Genomic DNA, 8,464 nt, shown 5'->3' on the forward strand with positions numbered 1-8,464 from the left:
ACAGCAGATCAAAATTTTATTGTCCACTTATTTAATATGTATCAGGTATTTGATATTAATGTATTCACTTTGTAAAAACTTTGAAATTAAAAAAAATTATGAATTAAAAAATTTACAACATTATCTTAAAATTACTTTTGCCAACCTCTCTAGGTGATTTTTGAAATATAAATTGGGTATGATTCAGAGAAGGTGACAAGGATAATCATATTTGAAACAGAAACCCCTGTATTTCAAAGACAGCAACCCATATAATATGATATTGAGTGAAAATGTATTTTAGGTACTTCTTGACTCAGTGGATTTTAATAAATCTATTATAAGAGCTAATTTTATTTAAAGCTGTGTGATAATATATGAAAGTTCAAAGTAAAACAGATTAGCCACTTGACGATCTGAAAATACCGTGAAGCAGTGATCCTGGTTGTTAATGAAATAACAAGTTTGGGATTAAAATGAATGCAAATCATCTTTAACTTGGTTACATCAACCTGGGGGTAAACAGGAAATAGTCTTAAACTAAATTTTTGTTTTGATTTCCAAAAAGTCAGATTAAGACACTCTAATGACAAATTTGGAATAGAAACGGTATTATCCAAGTTCAAGGAAAAGTCTTTTGTTCCTTTATTGCTCATTTTGTCTTCAGAAACAAGTGTAATTTAACTGACTTTTCAGGGCATTTATTTTACATGAAATTTTATGACTATAATATTAGTTAAGAAAGAAAACTCACAAAATAAAGAAAACTATTAAATAGAGCTCTAAGCACAAGAAGCTTCCATCAAAATCTTTTCCCACCTCTCTGTCCCCTGATGTTAGGACCATTACCTCCTTATATTAGACAGTTTCTGGGCAGAGTATTCCAAGCTAGGACGTTTTAGATTCTGTGACAGAAGACTGACCACCCCTTGAAGAGTGGGTGATGTGGGATGCAAAATAAGCAAAAACTATGGCAGATAACACAAAACTCAAAAGAGGCACAGCCATTCTAAGTGCTTAGCTTTACAGGCATACACTTTTCAACAACTCTTAAAAGAAAAATAGAAACTGACTTTATTTTTAATCCACAAGTTTCCAAGTGGATTAATTCATCTAACAAAGGCACTTGTCAATACTGCTATCAAAAAAAGAAAAAAGACAAAGTTGGAAATGATCCTGATCATTAAAACAATAGCAACTGATTTCTCTTTTTTAAGGAGTGGGAAACTTTCTGCTTTTTGGAATGGAATTGGTCTTTATGTTATAGTGGTTATGTACCAGATATGTTTATACGATTCAGTGTCGTCCACATTGTGTGTTGTTTTGCTATTTTTACTTTTTATTTATAAAGAACTAAAAATAAGACAGAATGAAGTAATAAATTGGTGCATATAATCTATATAATCTAGATCTGACCTCATTTCTGTTGTTTTGGCATTCCATTTTTAAGATAAATCTTTAAGTCATGTGCATATTTTTGTTTTAAAAATTATTTCTGCTTAAACAGTTTCAAATATTTATCTTCTGAAGACAGGAAGTTGATTCAGTGTTAGCAACGTATTGATATAATTTTACATTTTAAAAAATGTTGAGGCAGGTTTATTTAAGATTGGCTGGGCTCACTGCCAGCTCTTGAGAAAAGCATTTATAGCTTATAGACTTTAAAAAAAGTTCTGCATAGTAATATAGAACTAACACTAAGTACACTTGACATCTGTTTGAAGACTCAATTTCATTTAGTAACAGGCAAAAAAAGTTACTGTCTAGAGCACAGGTTGGGTCTAAGCTGCTAGCTGCCTGGTTTTGGCAAATAAAGTTTTATTAGAACACAAGTTCACCCATTCTTTCCCATATTGTATATGCCAGCTTTTGCACTACGGTGGCATTGAGTGGTTGCAATAGACTTCTCATCCACGAAGCCCAAAATATTTGCTATCTGGCTCTATATAGAGAGTTTGCCCACCTGTGATCTAGAATGTTGGACAGGATGTGAAATCTGTTATTCCTTATGTAGAAATGATGACGGCGAGGTAAGTTCTATTGATCTGGTGAGCATAACCACAATTTAAACAAATGTGTGAACATCAATAGGATCTAAACAAGCCTGGTATGTATGAGAATCAGTGGAGGTTTGCAGCTGATGGGGGCAAGTCGCTGGAAGGATCTGACCAGGATAAAACAAGTCATTTGTCTCAGCTCCAGTGAAGTATGCCTGAGCCTTCAATGTGAGAGCTACAGGCAGAAACTAAATGAGCGTGATGCAAGATCTTACTGAGATGCTAGGAGCTCAAACTTCACTGCTTTGAACATCTGATGCCCAAAGCTTGAAACCAAGTGTGAGGGCAGGAACACTGACTGCTCTGCTCTTCTGTAACTCTGCACTTCCTTGATGTATTCTCAGCGGGCTTCCCTCATAGCTCATTGGTAAAGAATCCGCCTGCAATGCCGGAGTCTCTGGTTCGATTCCTGGGTTGGGAAGATCCCCTGGGGAAGGGATAGGCTACCCACTCCAGTATTCTCAGCACAGCTGTGGCTCACAGGCAGTAGCAAGACAGGTTAAATCCAGCTGGTTAGGGAATTCCCTGGTGGTCTAGGGAACTGGTTAGGACTCTGTGCTTCCACTGCAGGGGGCATGGGTTCGATTCCTGGTTGGGGAACTAAGATCCTGCAAGCTGCATGGTGCAGCCAAATCAATCATCCAGCTGGACAGCCTGTAATGGTGAGCACTGGAGGCATGTGGGATGTCAGCTTTCCCAGGCACGCATGAATTCAGCAGCAGCAGCCGACAACCAAGTGCTCTTCCTGGTGAGGGCACTTTTGGTTTCAAGGAACAGGCACTCAGCAAGCTTAAGACAATGGTTCTCAAAGTATGGTTCTAGTCCTAGCAACATCAGCAGCATTCCTAGAGGTATTTGGATGCAAACTAAAGCTTGAGAACAGTTTTAAGAGCATTTATTTCAAGAGAAAAACAAGTGACATTATGAGTGTCCTAGGAGAGCAAGTCAGCAGATCATCCGAAATTCAAAAGTCAGGAGTGAGGCTATTGTGGTTCTTGTTCATGCTGTTTGTCTGCCTCTCTATGCTTGTGTGAGGCTCCCCAGCCGTTCTCACTTCCACAACCATTCATCAATTCTAGATGACTGCTCCAGCCCCTGCCTGTCCTTAAAATCCTCCAAAGGTGGGGCTTCCCTGGTGGCTCAGTGGTGAAGAATCTGCCTGCCAATGCAGGAGACACAGGTTCGATTCCTGATCTGGGCAGATCCTACATGCCACAGAGCACCTAAGCCTGTACCCACAACTACTGAGCCTGTGCTCTAGAGCCTGGGAAACAACTATTGAACCCATCTGCCAGCAACTACTGAAGCCTGCCTGCCCTGGAACCTGTACTCCACAACAAGAGAAACTGCTGCAATGTGAAGCCTACAGAGTGACCCAACCACAGAGTGGCCCCTGCTCGCTGCAACTAGTGAAAGCCTGAATGCAGCAGTGAAGACCCAGCACAGCCAAAAAGAAGTAAAATTATTTTTAAAACTATTTAAAAAGTCCTCCAAAGGAAAACACCCCAGTTTCTGCCCAGCAAAGGATAGGTTCCCTCAGGTCAATGGTAATTCGGGCAGAAGAGGGCCGAAGCTGGAGATGAGGGGTGGAGGGGTAGCGGGGTTAGGGGATGTTATTTAGAAATTTAAGGTGGGCGATGAGAGGGGATGAGGCAAAGCCCCTGAGAAGCAGCACTGGGGAAGGCAGGTGCATATATGTCTCCTCTGCCAAGAATATCAAGGAAGACAGGAAAATTTGGGGGAGCATGCCTTATACATGCTCCCCAAACTCTGAGAATCAATGGCAGAATTGTACATGGCTGTAGCGGTTTCCTTTAAAAGTGGAGCAAAATATTTAGTTATATACCGCAAAGAATTGAATTTGAAAACAGGTGTTCCAACAAAAACTTGTATGCAAACATTCTTAGCAGATCTATTCATAATAGCCAAAAGGTGGAAACACCCAAGTATCCACGACCAGATGAAAGGATAAACAAAATCTGGTGTATGCATACAACAGAATATTATTCATCCATTAAAAGGAATGAAGTTCTGATGCAAGCTACAACTTGGATAAACCTTGAGAACATTAAGTTCAGCTAGAGAAGCTGGTCACAAAGGACACCGGTATTGCACAATTCCATTTATAGAAAGTACTCAGTAGGCAAATCCACAGAGACAAAAAAGCAGAGTGGTGGTTGCTAGCAGCTGGGTGGGGAGGAGGGAATGGATGCTGATGGGTGGTTTCCTTTTGAGGTGATGAAAAAGTTCTGGCACTAAATAGCGGTGGTGATTGTATAAACCCTGTGAATGTACTTGATGTACTTGATGTCACTGAATTGTACTTCAAAAATAACAAATTTTATACTATATGCATTTTACAATTATATATATATACACAATACACGTATATATATACACACATATGTAGCATATATATATATACACATATATATACATATATACACACAATATACTCTCAGTTCAGTTCAGTTCAGTCGCTCAGTCGTGTCCGACTCTTTGCGACCCCATGAATCGCAGCACGCCAGGCCTCCCTGTCCATCATATATACAATTATACATATATAGTCCCACTATATATATATATATATAGGACTCCCCTAGGTATTCGCCGAAGGGCAGGCTGGCGTCGTGGCAGCTGAGGACCGGCCCGCGAGCCTGTGAGGGCGTAGGCGCCCCGGGCGGGGTACCCCGGGACGTCCCCGGACCGGGAGAGCGGCGGCGGGAGGCACAGAGGCGAGCGGGCGCCATTTGCAGCCCCGGGCTCAGCGACGGTGGCGCGCCGGCTCTGAGGGGCTGGAGACGGTCACAAAGGAGGCGCGGCCGGGCGGCCGGCGCCGAGGACCTGGCGTTGGGCGGCGGCTGGGCGCATCGGTCCCCGGACTGCGCGCCCGCCTCGCCCTGCTGACCGCGCCCGTCTGGCCGCAGGGCCCGGCCGCTCCGGCCGCGGCGCAGGGAAAGGCGGGAAGGCACGCGGAGCCTCCTGGCGGCGGCGGGAAGGCGGCGCGGCGCCGGTGCCCAGCGTGTCTGGAGTCGTCGGGCGCCGCGAACTCCCAGAGGGTCGGCGGCCGCCTGGGCTCCGGCTGCGCAGCGAGGATGGGGCGGCCTGGTGGGGGCAGCCAGCCGATTGGTAGACTCTCCATTTTTTTGTATGCCTCAGCTCACGAAGATTGTGTGTCTCCTCTCACTAGACTGAGGCTATGCGTTCCGGCAGGACTTATCACAGAAGAGGTGCTGCGTTCTGCTCAAAGCATCACATCAGTGGCCGCCTGTCAGTCTGTCAGTTTGCCTCCTTACTGACGATGTGCATGTTGATCCTTGATTAAAATGACGCCTGACAAGCTTTTCCACTGTGAAGTTACACTTTTATTACTTGTTAAGTATTACATAGTGTTAGTCACTCAGTCCGACACTTTGTGACCCCATGAACTGTAGCCCACCAGGGTCCTCTGTCCACGGAATTTTCCAGGTGAGAATCCTGAAGTGGGTTGCCATTCCCCTTTTCAGGGGATCTTCCCAACCCAGGGATCCAACCCAGGTCTCCTGCGTTGCAGGCAGATTCTTTACCATCTGAGCCACCAGGGAAGCCAGGAAGTATTAAATACTTTGAAACTCCATAAATCGCTCATTTCTCATCAAAGTGCTAAAATTTTATTTATTATCTTTCCAGTTGTATTCAGATATAATTGACATACAGCACTGTATATGTTTAAGGTGTATAGCATATTGCTTTGACTAATAGACACCATGAAATGGTTAGCACAGTAAGTTTAGTGAATATAGATCATCTCATATAGATATAAAATTAAAGAAATAGAAAAAATATTTTTCCTTGTGATGAGAACTCTTATGATTTACTCTGAACAATTTACTCTCATATATAACATACAGAACTGTAAGTAATACTTATCATGTTGTATATTACATCCCTAGTACCTATTTATCTTGTAAACAGACGTTTGTCCATTTTGACTTTGTTGTTTAGTCACTCAGTCTTGTCTCTTTGTGGCCCCATGGACTGCAGCATGCCAGGCTTCCCTGTCTTTCACGAACTCCTGGAGCTTGCCCAAACTTATGTCCATTGAGTTGGTGATGCCATCCAACCATCTCATTCTCTGTCGTCCCCTTTTCCTCCTGCCTTCAATCTTTCCCAGCATCAGGGTCTTTTCCAATGGGTTGGCTCTTTCCATCAGGTGACCAAAGTGTTGACACTTCAGCTTCAGCATCAGTCCTTCCAATGAATATTCAGGATTGATTTTCTTAAGGATTGACTGGTTTGATTGCCTTGCAGTCCAAGGGACTCTCAAGAGTGTTTTCCAACACCACAGTTCAAAAGCATCCATTCTTTGGCATTCAGCCTTCTTTATGGTCCAACTCTTAACATCCATACACAACTACTGGAAAAACCATAGCTTTGACTAGATGGACGTTTGTTGGCAAAATAATGTCTCTGATTTTAATCTGTCTAGGTTTGTCATAGTTTTTCTTTACACAAATAGCTGATTAGATATTTATAAACTTTTCAAAATGAAAACCATGATAAGTCTGGTTATGATCTGTCACCATACAAATACATTACATAACTATTGGCTATATTTCCCCACTCTGTGCCTTTCACACAGTCGTGTGTATACACGACTCATTTAGTTTTGCAACTGGGAGTTTGTACCTCTTAATCTCCCTTGCCTATTTACTTATTAAGTCATATGGGATCATGGATTTCTGTTTTATTTATTGGGCTGTAATCTATGGCTGTCATTTATTTTAATATTCAAACTGTCCCAGATTTGGCCAGTGAAAGCCCATTCAGGTCAACTTTTGTGTCCATTGGATTTCATATGGTTATTTGAGCACTTTATTCATTTCTTACACGAGATGTTCCAGACTCTTTGTTGTCGTCATTTCGTCGCTGAGTTGTGTCCTCTTTTGCGACCCCATGGACACCAGGCTCCTCTGTCCATGGGATTTTCCAGGCAAGAATACTGGAGTAGGTTGCCATTTCCTTATCCAGGGGATCTCGCCGACCCAGGGATCTAACTGTCATCTCTTACATTGGCATCCAAGTTCATTGTGTCTTTTTTCCCTGCCCCAGCCCCCAAATCACATACTTCTCTAAAAAGCTTTGGTTCATTTTCGTGAAGAACCATTATTTAGAAACCAAGATCTGGGGACTTACCTGGTGGTCCAGTGAGTTTGAGTCAGTTCTAATGAGGTGGATGAACCTAGAGCCTGTTATACAGAGTGAAGTAAGTCAGAAAGAGAAAGACAAATACTGTATATTAACCCATATGTACGAAATCTAGAAAAATGGTTACTGATGATCCTATTTGCAGGACAGGAATAGAGACGCAGACATAGAGAACAAACTTGTGGACACAGCAGGGGAAGGAGAGAGTGGGACATATTGACAGAGTAGCATTGAAACATACACATCATGTGTAAAATAGATAGTCAGTGGGAATTTGCTGTGTAACACAGGGAGCCCGAACTGTTGCTCTGTGACATCCTAGAGGGATGCGATGGGGTTGGGAGTGGGGCAGAGGTTCAAGAGGAAGGGGATATATGAATACTTATAGCTGAATCTCATTGTGGTCTGGCAGAAACCACACAACATTGTAAAGCACTTTTCCTCCAAAAAATTAAAAAAAACAACTTCCTTCCAATGCAGGGGACTCGGGTTCAATCCCTGTTGTGGAGGAACTAAGATCGCACCTGCTGTGGGGCAAGTAAGTCTGCGCTGAAGCTATTGAGCCCTGCGCTACACGGAAGGTCCTGGGTGCTGGAACTGAGACCCAGTGCAGTAAAATAAATAAGTTTTTTTTTTTTTTTTAAAGAAACCAAGACCTGGATGCCAGGTGTGCTCATTGCTTATGAAGAGTTGTTTTCAGGACCTGTCAGTGGACATTTCCTTGGATATACTGATAAATAGATAGATTTGACATAGAAAGGTAACTCGAATTCCAGTCCAGCACCACAGAATTCATTCTGATTTTCTCCTTGTTCTTGATTTTTGGTATATGTACTGTAGTTAAGGGGAAATACGACTACATTTATTCTTTCAAAAACTTCTATTTAAAAAAAAAAAAAAACACTTCTATTTCCATCCTTCAGGTAAAATATTCCAATCTATAAAATCAAGAAACTACCAAGAAACCACACAAGGAAAATCAACCATAATCTCAGCATTAAAAACAAAAAACATGTTTTGTAAGTGTATTTTCAGCCTTTTCTTTATATGTAGGTCTCCTCCTTTAAGTTATAGGAAATCATACCATGAGTATAATTCTGTACCCTCCTTTTTTCATTTAACTTTGCAGGAGTAGGCAAATTACAGTCCAGAGGCCAAACCTGGCCCACTGCCTGTTTTTTTCCCATGAGTTCAGATTGGTTTTTAAATTTTAAGTGATTTAAACAAAATCAAAAGAGGAA

The sequence above is a fragment of the Odocoileus virginianus genome, chromosome 30 (genome assembly GCF_023699985.2).
Source record: "Odocoileus virginianus isolate 20LAN1187 ecotype Illinois chromosome 30, Ovbor_1.2, whole genome shotgun sequence".
In the NCBI taxonomy this organism is placed as follows: domain Eukaryota; kingdom Metazoa; phylum Chordata; class Mammalia; order Artiodactyla; family Cervidae; genus Odocoileus; species Odocoileus virginianus.